Raw genomic sequence first — 15,400 nt, 5'->3', positions numbered from 1 at the left:
TTCTGTTTCCTTAAAGATGCTGCTATTCCATCATGTGGATTCTCTTACTGTTTTCTAAAAGTGGCATTCTGTCTTCAGGCCCATGTTGCCTCCAATACATAACATTTACCCATTATTCAAGATCATCTCAATCAATATTTCTTCTGGGAAGCTTTCCAAAGGCCATCCTTCTGATTAGTACTGACCGTGCTGCATCATAATGGTTTTTTCACATTCCTACACTCAAGGATTTCTTGGTCTAGTGGGACAGAGGGAGTTGGGAACAGTGCCTGGCACAGGGTAAGCATGTAAAAAATGTGCAGTGTAGGAGACTGAAAGCTTGAGAAAGAGAACTATCTTTTAGTTTTTCCCTCGCAACAGCCTAACACGGTTAATAATTAACAACCCAAGATAAGTTGTTAGAACAAACTAATTTGATTAGTTGATTGAGCAAATGAGCAAAAACCATTTTTTAACCTTATAATATCAGTTGAGATTAATACTGTTGTTAGCGCATCATTTTGGCAATTATATAAGTTACCAATTGCCCTGTTCACAATATAATGAACATGATAACTCTTTTCCTATCTCCTCTCCCAAGTATGTGCTTATGTGTGTTTGTGTGACTTTATTATCTGTATTTTTCTTTCTCTGCTTCTAATTTCTCCACCATTAGTAATGGCAGTTCCATATCCCTCATTGTTATCTGTTCATGTCTGATTAACATTATCACCAGGTATAAGACTCGTCTCTGCCTCAGTGGAACAGGGGCAGTCTTTGTATCCAAAAGCAAGGATAAATCTAAGTATTCTCACACAGAAGTCATTTAACATTCACAGCATTGACCTCTGGTAAGCAGATTTTGTGTGCAGTGCCATGAAGATTCATTGAGGGATGAAGAATTATTTTTTTTCCCACAGTAAATAACCTGAAGACTACTTAGTTCCCTTACAGACTTTTCATTCCATTAAAAAATGACAATACTGAATTCACATCACTTAATACATACTAATATGGATCTCAGAAAATTCTCAGATTTGTTTTACCCTTTCCCACAGGATTTGAGCATCTACAGAGCATCGGTAGAAGTTGACAGAGACTGACCGTCATGTAATACTGGTGAGTTGGCTGGCTTGCTAGGAGATAAGAGTCTCTTCAGTATAAGAAGGGGCACCTGAATCCTGACAGAGATAAAGATTTAAAAAAAATTATATCTTTAGATACATATTTATTTTTATTTAGATATAATTGACATATAACCTTATATTGGTTTTAAGTGTACAATATAATGATTTGATGATTTGCAATGATTTATATATTGCAAAATGATTACCACAATAAGTTTAGTTAACATCCATCACCACACATAGTTACAATTTTTTTTTTTTCTTTTTGGTGATGAGAACTTCTAAGATCTATTCTCTCTTCAACTTTCAAATATATAATATTGTTAATTATAGTCACCATGCTATACATTACATCCCTAGGAATTACTTATAACTGGAAGTTTACACATTTTGATCACCTTTACCTTTTCTTACATTCTCCTCTTTATTTTTATATTCGTGATATTCATACACTTTTGTATTTGAGCATCTTGGAAATACAAGCCTGTGAAATGGGGCTCACTTAGGCAGGGCCATATTAGATAGTAAAAACAACAACCAAAACACCTCTTCTGCCTGTTGATTTACTTTGGGCAATTTACAGAACAAAATTGGGAAACAGGTGAAGTTTTACTATCCTTATCCTCCAGTAAACACTTATTTAGTGGTCACTGGAAAAAAAAAAAACAAAACACACATCCTCTGGGGATTAGTCAGTTGTGAGATTGAAGCCATATATTGGTTGCATGACTTTGGGGAAGTTGTTAGCTATTTAGAACCTTGGTTCCTACATCTAAAAAAGGACTGGTAATCCTTATCTTAAGGGTTGTGTGGCTGGGACACTCAAGGTAAGTACTCACTCAATAAATGCTGGCCATTACTGTTAGTATTATTACTGCTGTTACTGGCTCTAACGTGCCTCAAGAACTATGTGAGATAAGGCCCAGCCCTTCCTCAAAGGAGCTTTTTACTTTACTTGGGGTAGAAGACCATAAACAACTAATAATACCATGAGACAGCATAATTCTAGGGCAGTAATAAAGGTATAAACAAAACGTTACAAGATGAGACAATGGGTAAATTTGGACCACATGGAGACATCAGAAAAAAGCTCCATGACGAGGAAGAATCTGTGATGAGCCTTCAGAAATGAGCAGGATCTTAATAGAGAAAGGGGGAAAGGCACTGACTGGCATCACCCCAACCTGCTCTTCCTTTAACCTGTATGCTTACAATGGTTTCCACTACATTCCTCCTCCTTTTTGTACCCAGTACCTGCCTCCGAAAACAACACGACTATTGTTTGAGGGGAAACACTCTATCATTACATTTGTGTGTAACTCTTGTGTGGAAGTCACGTGGAAGGTTGTATGGTTAAAAGGTACTGTTGTTTTGTGTTCTGTTTGTAAAGGGCAGGGACCTACTGGATTTAAGTGAGAACCAGTCACCTTGAAAGGAGTGTCTCAGGCTGGACAGCCAGAAACCAGAGAGTCAAATCCAGGGCGGCTGCAGGATGATTCTCTTGGTTTTACACATGAACTTAACTAGATATTGGCGAGGTGGTTCCCTTTGGAAGGTGTCGCACTCTCCTTACCGAATAGGGTGGGTATGGGGAGTTAGGAATCCCAAGCAACTTAACTTAGAAGCTGTGGGCATCCTTTGGGGCTCTGTGTGATCTAGGTGTATGCGCCTAAGGTCATGCACACCTGGGCTTGGAGTCCAGCTTTGCCATTTACCAACGGTTGATCTTGGGCAAGTTATTAAATCTCTCTGCATCTTGTTGTACCATTTATAAAGAGTGAAAAATAAAATCTCCCTTATATGATTGATATGAGAATGAAAGGACATAGCTCCTAGGCATGGAAACCTTCTAGACAAAGAGTCCTAGAATGTTCGTTCTCTTTCTTCCTTCCATTTCTTGTTTCCTCCATTTCCCCTGCCCTCATCAGCATTGAACTTTAATATAGAATAAAGACTTGAGTATTCTAGTCAGTATCAGCTATGCTAAGAGACACTGAGAAAAGAGGTTTTAGTCATGCATGGCCCAGAATATCAAAGGGGAGCATGGTGTTTCTGGGGGTCAGCATGGGGGTGGCTATGGAAACTGAAAGAAGAGAACTTCAAGAAGAGGTAAAACTCTGGTGAAGGGTGGGGTGAGGGAGAACCAACACCCGGAGAGGCCAACCTTCTTCACTAGGATGCTGTTCTTCCAGTGCTGAGTTCTAACAGCTCTACATTGTAATAAGGAGGAGGTACCCCCGCTACGGATATCCATCCCTTAATATAAAAATGAGTAAACACATAGCTTCTTCCTAGTGACATTTTGAAATGAAAAACTTTGCCCCATGTGAAAGGAATTTTAGGAATTCTTAGGCAGTTTGGGAAAATTTCAGGGAGCAGGGGATGAGGACAGGCTTGGGTGACAGGGACATTTACTCTAGTCACTGGACTTAGAAGTTAGACATTTACTTGGCCTAAATATAAGTGGCTTTACCATGGTGGGGCAGAAGACCAGAAATTCCTGTATTTAAATTGCTCAGTCTCATTCGATGAGCCATGATGAATGATATACACTAGCTAATTTGAGTGTCTTCTTACAGCCTGGCCCAATAATACTCTAACTGACATCATCATCTCTCAGTATTTAATTCTTCTTTACTTGGGTCTGCAAATGCAAAGTGAAAAAGAGAAATGAGGCAAAAATGCTATTCGGCACAAATACATGAAGCTAAAGTGGATTTTGGCCCAAATGATCCAGAGCATCGTCTCAATTCTCTGTCTTTTTAGCCCAATGGAGACAAGCTGTTGCCCTAATGGGAAATTAGGCATCAGGATGGAGCTAAACCTTGTTTGGAACTTGAAATGTGAAAATCATGGCTCTTTAGGGAGGAAAGCTGTATTAAAATTCAACTTCTATTTGACACACATATATCTTAGTTTCTTGTTTGTGATGGTCATCTCACAAGCAACATGCACGTAATCGTTCTAAATAACTAGATATAGGTGGTCTGCAAATGTTTGTGAGGGAATCACTTTTAGTTCTGTAAATGGTACTTATGGATATGTGACAAATTATTGGGTTAGAGTTAGGAGGCCAACTGATTTGCAATGATGCATGCATTGCTGTCAAAGTGAAAATCATCAGCAGTGCTGAGTGTACTTGGTCTTAATGCTTGTCTCACTAGTGACACTGGTGAGACAGATAAAAGGATGGTATTGAGAGAAGAGTGACATGAGACAAATATGTAGAAATATTGTTGCCTTTTGATATTAGTAGTACTGTCCACAGGTCATTGTCTGCAAAAGCACTGACTCAACTCAAACTCACCAATAGTATCAGGAGAATTCTGGTGTCTCAGAATTAGCATTAAGGATATTTGCCTCATGGTTGAATGTCTTAAGTTGGAATTTAGGTAAGTTTTAAAAGCTGGAGGCTTTTCTGAGATAGATACAGTAACATTTTCAAGTCCATGGTTAAACGGTGGTCACTACACATCATATTCCAGGTTGGCTGAACTAGTGTTGTAAACAACGTCAGCATCACCTCTGTATTCTGAGCCATGCTAATTGTGTTGTGCCATTGAATGTTCATTTCTGAGTTCAGTATTCTCTTTGCCCTCCTTTGCTTTTAGAATGCACGTGTACAAATTGTCAAAATCTTTCTCATTCTGTTATTCATTCTATTTCATTATTAAGTCTATTGGAAACAAAAATATGCCATTGTTATTGTGATCAAAACAACTGGTTCCACATCTTGATAGTTACTTCAATCTTTCATGCAGGTGGAGCTGGAGGCTGAGTGAGTGGGTAAACCTATGCAATGAGAAATGTGTATGTGTATGTAATCAGATGCACATCTCACAACCAGCAAATAAAAAAACCACATCTAAAAGAGAAAGAAAAGAAATGACACATATCTTGGTCAGTGCTAAGAATATGGAACTTTACCTATTTCTGCTGATTGCATTGTTTAAGAATATGGAACTTTACCTATTTCTGCTGATTGCATTGTTTAAACTCTCTGCGAGAAAGCTCTGCCCCCAGGAGTTGCTCAATACCCAGCACAGAGGACATTGTAATGGAAAACCCACCACATTGACCCCTGCTGAAGGGGTTGAGTCTAGCAGCAAAAAATGATAGTATTGATAGTCAATATCTCCATATCATCCTCATATAGTCATTGCTTCCTTTGTTAGATAACAAACAAGGCAAATTTCTGGATACATCTCTGAAGTTCTAGAAGGCTTTTCAGGGTGATGCAAGGTTGAAAACAAATGCACAGTTGGCAATCAAGGAGAATGGAAAAGCAAGAACAAAATGAATGAATGAACTTGACTGAGTGCTCTCTGTAGTCAGGAAGGAAAAGCAATTCATATGAGCTTTAATTTCATGCCAGCTTCTATGTCAAGTTCCTTTCATTCATTTCACATAATCTTCACTACAACCAGGAAACGAGGCACAGAGAGGTTAAGCACCTGTCTGACGTCATATAGCCAATAAGTGGATCGTCCAATCTGCTGACTTCTTCGCTTAGATCCAACTGCCTACCCATAGTTTGGGGTTGGCATTTATATAGTTGATTTCATGTAGTACCTGACAGTAACATAACAGATGTAATGATCTCGGATCACAACAAAAAGTCAATGAAGTTTCCTTCTGGTTCTATCTGCTAGGAAGTTATCATTGAGTGTCAGGGTTTACCCATCAGAGACATCAGTGAGCATGTAACAGGAAAACTTCACCTGTTGCATAAAGCAACAAATAAAAATGGTCAAACTGGGAAGAATGGTTTCTTTGTGTTATGTTAGAAAGTCAGAAGTGCCAGCATGTCCTTAGTGAGCTCTATCGTTTGATGTCTTTCAATAACATCGGCAGGTCATTGTATTTCAACGATTACTTCTTTCTAAGCAGTGCATGGTATAGTCATTGAAATACCCTTATTAATTCCAGGCAAGTTTACCATTATTTCAGAGTTTTTCCTTGTTCTGTTTGATATTTCCTAATTAAGAATACCAATATGCAGTTTATATATAGCTTTTCATATTTACTCCATAGCATAACTTACTATGAACAGTATATTTTCAGCTAGACCCTCCTCCATGTCTACCATGTAAAACAAACAAACAAAAAATCATAAGAAGAAAAATATGCCTGGAGATGTGATTATTTTCATTAACAGTGGGCCTCTCTGCTTCTGTGTGATGGAGATGCAGTCCGTTTCTGTTGCACCTCTCATTTACTTCCAGGAAACAGTCCCAGTTGTCTAAAGAGTCAACACCTTCTGACAGGCACCATCTGGTCAGCCGTTCATTAACTCCCACGATGCTGCCTGTGAATTTGCCTCTCTCCCTGTGGCCAGTGACACTGTTGAGAGCTGTTGTGGCTTAAAGCAATATTGCTTTCTTATCTGGATCATCCAGGCATCACCAACCATGAGTCCTATAGGCAATGTCCTACCTGGCATGTGGTTTTGTTATATCACTAAATGTAATACTTAATGACATTTTGGAAATTTAAAGTTGATTACAAATAGCAAAAGAATAAAAGTTTTGATGAGCGAGTAGGTCATCAATGACGAAAGAATTTTTGTTTGGTTTGAGGATGGAAAACAATGTAGAAAATTCTTCTTTGGGAGTACATTTTTTGAGAGGTGATTAACAAATAGAGAATCATGAGTTAGATTCATTTTCAGCTTACACTTAAAAATCCCGTCTTCTGCTTTCTTGCTGTTGATTTTTACTTTTATTATTCAGTTTTTCTTGCTTTACATCCCTGTACTCAGAGGTCACGTGGGCTAATAAAACGAAGAGAGAATGTGAAGACACTGAAAGAATTTAAGTAACAAGTTGTTACTGAATGTTTCTTAATTCTGGTTTTATCATTTGACAGTGGGACACAAGTCCCAAACCAGCTCTTCCAATCTCCCATAGTTTCTAAAGGGCACAGTTTCTATGAATATCAAGTAAATAAGCATGTGAAAAAAATAGATACTTTTCCACTGAGCATCTATTTTGAGGTACATAATATTACAGATGTTGGGGTACCAAAGTATAAGACAACTGGCTCACAAGGAGCTTGCAGTTCAGTTGGAGGGATGGACACAGAAACAAAATGTGACAAACCATTAAGATTCCCCGAATCAAGGTCTGAGGAGCCCTGATAATATGAGAGGAATCCCACAGAGCGGGAGGGGGTCTTCTGGGCAGAGGGGACAGCATGTGGAAGAACGGAGGTGAGATAATATGGTCCTTTTGAAACCTTTAAGTAATTAAGACAGAATAACGGTTTTGGCAGAGGACCTGGCAAGACCTGAGCTATAAGAAGGGTCTGCTTCATGAACAGCTATGTATGCCATGCACAGCCATTGGCTTCTACCCTGTGGATGATGGGAAGGTGTCGGGGAGTTTTAAACAAGGGCATGAGATGATTGGAAATGACTTGAATGACTGTCGAGGGATATTTGAGGAATGATTAGAGGGGACTGAGCCCGGATGTCAGAAACTCAGAAAAGAGTCTAGTACTTGCTAGAGATGCTGAGAAAGGAACTAGAAGAGTGACAGTGAAGGTAAAGAGGAGGGGAACCATGAGAGGAATCGAGTATGCAAGAGCGAGGCTCGTGGTCATTGTAATTAAATTAATCCGGAAGATCCAGTGTCAGATAAATGTTCCATCGTGTCTCAGGCTCATGTGTTTTGAATTCATTTTTTTCCCCTTCTAGTTTTCATATAGGGAAGATTTTCTTATTTATTTTGTAACAGTTATTTGATCCATCACGAGTCTTGGAAGGATTCTTCTGAAATTTTCGGATGCCAAGAACGTTGCCAAGAACATCACATTTATAGAGTAATTCTCCTCCCAAACTTTGAGCTCTATGAGGGGTAGGAACTAGGTTCTCTTATCCTTTGTTGTATCCTGAGCACAGTGTCTGCCACATCATAGATGCTCAATAACTTCTTATTGAATGCATCAATGATCAATTCTGCAGTGCCACACAAACAAGATGCTCTGATAATCATAATAGTAGAAAACATTCGTAGAGTTCTTGTAAGTGCCATGCACTGGGATAAATGTTCTTTGTGTGCATTATCTGATTTAATCCTTATAGCAACACTTTGTGGGTGTTGTTCTTATTCCCATTATGCAGATGAGGGACGTGAACCTTAGAAGTTACACAGCTGGTGAGTGGCAAAGCCTTGGCTCTAATCCTGGGTTGTTTAAAGGCAAAAACCCGTGCTCTAAACCACTATGCTGGATTTAATGACCCCTTGAATGATGTGAATTCTGAAAATGACAATTTAAATAAGTTAATCCTTTCTTTCCTCCTTCCATTTCTCTGTCTTTCATTCCTGGATTGTTCATATCATTTCTCAGTACATATGCCTAGATTTTACAGGCATGGATGCTATCTTCCCTTCCCTCTCCCATGCCTTCTCTCCTTCCACTTTAAATGATGACAAGTAGTAAAGGTATTGAAGCAAATGGGCTGAGTGGTTAGATATATGGGTCTCCATCCCAGTGGAGTGATGATCTTACACATTTTCCTCTCTAGCCTCTCTCGTGTGGTGTCTGAGTCTTCATAGATGCCTCCACTTCATCTCTCTAGCTCCCCATATTTAATTCCCCCTCCACCATCCCTACAGGTTGATGGCTAAGGTGTGGGTGTATGTAGCACTTGTAGGGAAAGTCAGATAACAATAGATATTAGTAGTGATAAGAACAGCCAGCAAGGAAGGTCAGCTCCTTGAGGGTAGGGACTAGGTGTTATTTATCTTCTCTGTACCTCACCTATTTCACTCCCTGGCATGTAGACGCACTTGATAAACATTTGCTGATATACTTAAGTGTGTATGTATGTACGTGAGCCATCTTACAAGAAAACTCACTGCCCTCTTTTATTTTCTGTGCAATGTAATCAACTCTCTTCTTTATACATATATATATATTTTTTAATTTATTTATTTTTATTATTTATTTTTTTGACTGTGTTGGGTCTTCGTTTCTGTACAAGGGCTTTCTATAGTTGTGGCAAGCGGGGGCCACTCTTCATTGTGGTGCGCGGGCCTCTCACTATCGCGGCCTCTCTTGTTGCAGAGCACAGGCTCCAGACGCACAGGCTCAGTAATTGTGGCTCACGGGCCCAGTTGCTCCGCGGCATGTGGGATCTTCCCAGACCAGGGCTCAAACCCGTGTCCCCTGCATTAGCAGGCAGACTCTCAACCACTGCGCCACCAGGGAAGCCCTATACATTATATTCTTAACATAGTATTGAACAGCAGTATGTTCAACACAGATCAATGAGCATTTTTTCCTTTCTCCTTTTGTGGTCTATCTCCTTCCTAATGAATTTATTCATTATAAACAGGGTACCATTACAAAAACAACCCTTTTACAAGTAGCAATGCAGATATGGAGGTTTACTCCCCTTTTTGGTCTCAAGATGAATAGCTGTACATATCATGTAACTTCCTTGGTAAGCCATCTTTTCCTTTCAATATGTCTCTTTCCTTCTTTTAAAGGCTAATAATGCAATATACATTATTTTAATTGCAGAATTTGGTAACGTACTCCAATTTTACAAATACTGTGGCTAGTCTTAAAAAAAAAAAGGAAAACGTTTGACAATAACTTGCACTCTGCATTCAAGAATGTCTCTTATTTGTGATATCAATTCCCCTTGTGCCTTGGACTTTGTTTTTTTCCATTTCACCTCCAAAATTACATTGAAAACATCTGCTAAGGACTTATTTAAACAGCTAGTTAATGCTTTATAAAGCTCAGAGGTGCACCCATCTGTTCTGGGAGCATTCTCTTTTCTCAACAGCTATATCATATTTTCTACCTGTCTGACAGCTGGTTTTGTCTCAAAACTCTTAATTTCTCTCTATCAGTAGTATACACCTTACATTAAAGTTTATAACTGAATTTTCCTCATCTTGCTTTGCTCTGAACAATCAAGTTGTTTCCTTCTTTTTTTTACGTCTTACTTAAATCTTTCAACGTTGTTTTAGTTTTTAGAGCCAAGATGTCCCTCCTTCAATCTTTGTAACCAAATCGAAGGCAGAATGTAGTTCTGATGGATTTCATCTCCAGCATCCTGGTCCTTGCGCCACCCCACCCTGCTCCCCCCACAGTCCACCCTCAGGTGCAGGACCCGACGCAAAGCCCTTTGGTTCACATCTGCTCCACAACGATCATTGACACATCCTTACTAGGGAATGCGGGCCCATCCCAATATCACCCTCCATCATACCTCCTTGGACTGTTTCAGCTTCCTCAGGGGTGAGGGAGGAACCAACCCTCTGTGTCGCCTGACGGAGGGAAACCCATTTCCAGATCTTTCGATGGTCCCTTGGAAGCCCCCTGTCTAGGCTGAGAGGACAGAGGAAGCTCTCTCTTCCCCTCCACCCCTTTCAGGTGGGCAGACTCAAGGCAACCACCTTCTCCACTGAGTCTCAACTATTTCTCTCTCTCTCCCCTTTGTCCATCCTTTTTATATTTTCTTTTTTTTTTTTTTTTTAATTTATCTACCTATTTATTTTTGGCTGTGTTGGGTCTTCGTTTCTGTGCGAGGGCTTTCTCTAATTGCGGCGAGCGGCAGCCACTCTTCATCGCGGTGCGCGGGCCTCTCACCGTCGTGGCCTCTCCCGTCGCGGAGCACAGGCTCCAGACGCGCAGGCTCAGTACTTGTGGCTCACGGGCCTAGTTGCTCCGCGGCATGTGGGATCTTCCCAGACCAGGGCTCGAACCTGTGTCCCCTGCATTGGCAGGCAGATTCTTAACCACTGCGCCACCAGGGAAGCCCTATATTTTCAAAATAAGTGACGGGGCTAAGGAGGTACGGTACCAATTCTCAGAAATTTCCTTTGTAAACTCTTGAGTGTGGGGAGCTGTTTCATATTCTTTAGGGTCTCTGCTATCTAAAGGGTATCAACACCTCGCTTGAAGAGAGATGTGAAGAGGCCTGATTTAACTTCCAGTTACACCCTCCTCACTGCATTATTTTGTTATAGTGGCAGCAATTCAGAGGCAGTAATTTGTGTTCTGCCCTTACTACAGAACATCAGATGGCATCTTGCAGCTATTTATCCCTTACATACTCAAAGATGAAGTTACCCCATTGGCTTTTTTTTTTTTTTTTTTTTTTTTTTTAACGCTCAAGCAGAGCTAACAATCCTCTCATTCTAGACCACAGTCTTTCTGCCCAGAGCCTCCATATTGCCTTCCCAGGCTGCTCTGAGCTGCCTCCCAGGACTTCAGAATACTCTTTGCTCTGTATGCCCATTGGTGTTTTTTCCTAATCATGAAAAAGTTGTTGCTGTTATTATTGTTGTTGTCATAATTGTTGTTTTCATATGTGAGGAACCTAAGAATTAAATTCCCATACACACCATTTTTTTTTTTTCTGACATAAGAATCCTAATTTCTTCAACCTTCTCTATACATGTCCTATTCTATTTTTCTCCTGATTTCCACGAATATCCTCTAAGAGGCAGCTACACTCTGGGTCTTCTTTCTTTTGCTTCATCAAGTAGAGAGGATGCTGGAAGGAAGAGGTACATCACACAGTGCATACTGACTTAACCCTTAGAGAAGTTTATTTTGGGCTGAAATTGGGGAGTTAAGAAAAGGCTTATCTGACTCAGATTTGCCATAGAACACTTGTTATATCCCTTGGTGTTTGATTCCTTCTCAAAATAGAGTTCCTGTGTCTCAGAAACCAAGCATAGTTTTCCATTTGGTCCTCAACCAAAGAAAATACTGTCCGTTCCAGGGAGTCAAATACAAGATTGTCTGTGCCAGTCCATTAAAAAAAAAAATTATTCAACTGCTATTATTAGTAGATGGCAGTTTCTAAGGGCAAATCCAAAGAATGAAAAAAAATGTGTGCAGTTACTTTGCGTTGATGTAGTCACGGTTATTTTTGTTTATCAAGGAGGAAAAAAAAAGACTACTTCTTGTATGTTCTGTGCACACACATGATGGGAGCCATATTTCTCTGTAAACAAGAGTGCCGAGAAAGCTGGTTGAAAAGCAAGGGCTGGTGATAGAACTGGACAGTTAGCCTGATGCTGTCCCTGTGCTCATGAGATCCTGGGTCCGTGCACTGGGAATTTTGCAGTTGTTCGGGCATCTGGTGACCCATGGAATTTTAGGCAGGTGTTTCTTTGTGGCCCAGTTATTCCAGCTGTGCAGTGAGTGGTAACAATAGGAGTACTGGGTAGTTTATCAGTGAAATGGAGTCATTGTTGAGCAAGGTATCTGCAGGAAAAACTACAAGGAAACTTAACTGCTAAAAGTGAAGCAAGTCTATTTTTTATTTTTTAAGAGGCGGCCCAAGGACAGCGTATCGTGGAGAAGGAAGTCATGGTTATCTTGATCATCCTCTGTTTCCCTTGGAGCCCTTTGTCTTTCTGGTTTTCAGAAACTCTGAGACTTGTTTTAATTTTTCCTCTTCGTTAAAGCACCAGTGGAGGGCAATGTCCTCTGAGGGTTAGCCAGTACCAACATTAGATAGCCCTCTAAACAGCCTTAAAGTTTTATTGTGTGTTCTTGCAGATATGAGGGCAAATATAGGAATTTCTAGTGATAGAACGGCAGTTACAAGGGGTAGGGGGATTTCCGGTGCTCTCAAACTCAAAATTGGTCACTTACACCATCTACTATTAAGGCCAGTCTTGGATCCAAGAATATATTGAAAGATGGTTATGATTTCACCAGCAAGCACTGGCAAACTCTGGAATATTCTTGTTGTCAGAATTAAAAGCAGAGATTCTAATTTGCTTCATGGGTTTGTGGGTCATCCTGGTTGGAACTTTTCCTGGAGATCCTTTAGACTTTTACTTGATGTCCTCTTTCTCTGGCAAGGCATGATATACATTTCCTTACTTCTTTCTGAAGCTCTGGAGCATCTGGAAAGGTTTCCTCTCCCTCTCATAAATTCCTCTGAAGGAGCTTAGTAGCAGTACCAGGGCATTTGTTTTCCTGCAGAGCAGATGGGGGTAGACAAGAGCAAAATGAACTTTCCCATGTTTTTCAGTGAGAGTCAAGTCTTTCCATCCTACTTACTCCTTGCACTTTAAGCCATTGTTTCTCATAAGAGATTTTTATAATATCAAAAGCAAGGCACAAAACCAAAATTTGTTATGCATAAAGAATAGGTACTACAGGATTACTCCTAACTTTGAGAATCATGAAGGTGTTTTTCTATGAGATAATGTGGATAGTCTCCTGCCTATGTAATGGCTATGCTTCATCTTCTCTATTTAGACAAATAGCCACCTTCCCCGCTAAGCTCCACAACCCAGAGTGATCACCTTCTAACATCCCTTCCTCCAACTATCAGATACCTACCACCTAGTCATGTACTAGTTTGTGTTAAGTTTGTGTTGTTACAGTTTTTACCAGTTTACATTGTATTGGATATGCATTGTAACTTCATGACATTTCTGCAGGGTTTTATTCTTTTGGTCAAAGTGAAAGTCTGACAACTGTGATGTTTCAGTTCCCTACTTGGCTCTAAGCCTTGGGCCAGTCACATATACACGTATAGGTTCCTGAGTAATTTCTTTAGCATCCCTGACATTCTTTATCATTAATGTTAACAAAGCAAAACACAGTTGCTGAAAGGGAGGATATGGGATGAACCCAGCACACCAGCACTGAAGACATGCTTACAAGTACCCAATGTGGACATGATTCATGGTTGGATTATAATGTGGCCCCATGATAGCCATCGTTTGGTGACCCGAAATGGAATAACTGCAAACAGTAGCATAGAAAGAAACACTTTAAGCACACCTGGAGCATACTTCAAGGACACCATACACCATCAACTGTATGGTGATCGATGGAAACTACATTTTTGGTGGTGAGCACGCTGTAGTGTATACCAAGGTAGAAATACAATGTTGTACATGTGAAATTTATATAATGTTATAAACCAACATTATCTCAATAAAAACAAAATGAAAACAAGCTCATAAGGAAAACCCAAATAAATAACTTATACTTGATCAAATCCTATCGAATTTACATGTGTACAATGTGTAAATAAAAGTCAGTTATGCATTATTGTTTAACCCCACATATAAATGCAAAGTCATTAGTGTAATAAGGAAAATTGTGTATTTATGTATCATCTGTTATCCATTGTCTGTGGAGGATAAGAAATCTATATTGCCCTCTATCATTCTCAATTCACTATTTGGTTCACTTAAATATATTCATAAGAGATTCTTGTAATATACAACGCAAGGCAGGAAACTGGTATTCATTGTACGTCAAGGATAGTGTTAGGCACTATGTTATATGATTTCAACTTTCATTTCATTTTTGCAAGCATGGCCTGAGAATAGATATTGTTACCTCTGTTGTTTTCAGAAGAGAAAAGCAAAACTCAGTGAGGTTAAATAATTTATCTATAGCTATGCTTGGGGAGTGCCAGGACCAGGGTTCAATGCCATGTCTGTAAACTCCAGAATCCATTATTTCCCATTACTCCAACAAAAGCACTGGAGAAATCACAAATGTTTACATGCCAGACTTAACAAAGACATTTTTAAGGTGCAAAATATTTTTTAATAGAAGCGATAATCTTCAATTAAAGAAAGAAATTGATGTGTCGATAATAGATTAATTTTCCAAGACCTGATGGCCATTAACTGGTTTAGTATTTATATCCTCTTCTTCCCTAACCCCCCACCTTTGCCCCACTCAGGCTGTAGGAACCTCCCCAACTTTCTATTTGTGTTTGTCCCACTGAAACCCTTATCAACGCTGGGCCTGCTTCCCCCATGCCTTGTGGATTGGCTCTTAAACATAGAGCAGATTTCTTCTCTGAAGAAACTGAACAGGAGAGGTTCAGACTCAGAGAAACCAGGCGTTATCATGGGTGAGGGTGAGGCAATGGATTGGAAAAAGGGTTTTGAGTGGAAGTGTGCCTAACGATGCCTAGGACACAGGGCTCACAGGGCTGGCTTCTCAGACACAGTACTCAGGAGGGTCCAGTGCTTGACTGAACACTCTACTGCCGCCATCTTGAAGTTCTTAATAATTTTATCTTTGAACTTGTGTTTTGTAAGTGAAGTTCGATGGGACGGTGGAGCACGATTATGAGCAGAGGAGATAGGTGCAATGTGCATGTCCACGGTTCTTCGCTGCCCCATTCGAGAATAGTGTTTGCAACGTCCCATGAGCACAGAATGCCAATGGACCCAGATGTGTGGTAGTTGAGCAAGACTCAAAATGAACTCAAGGTAAGTGTGTTAGTCTATAAGAGAGGACAGTGAGGCACTGACAGACCCCGAGGGACCACG

General features: G+C 40.0%; 1 long non-coding RNA gene across 1 annotated transcript in view; it reads left to right on the top strand.

Moving 5' to 3' along the window:
* The window catches only part of LOC133094324 (uncharacterized), a 68,114-nt gene that overhangs the window by 6,619 nt on the left and 46,095 nt on the right, over positions 1–15,400 (top strand). Inside the window, exon 2 of the long non-coding RNA XR_009701449.1 lies at positions 1,038–1,098. This is a non-coding gene — a long non-coding RNA (uncharacterized LOC133094324). The remainder of the gene's footprint in view (positions 1–1,037; positions 1,099–15,400) is intronic.

The sequence above is a fragment of the Eubalaena glacialis genome, chromosome 7 (assembly GCF_028564815.1).
Source record: "Eubalaena glacialis isolate mEubGla1 chromosome 7, mEubGla1.1.hap2.+ XY, whole genome shotgun sequence".
Taxonomy (NCBI): domain Eukaryota; kingdom Metazoa; phylum Chordata; class Mammalia; order Artiodactyla; family Balaenidae; genus Eubalaena; species Eubalaena glacialis.
This window is presented reverse-complemented; position numbering and strand designations above follow the sequence as displayed.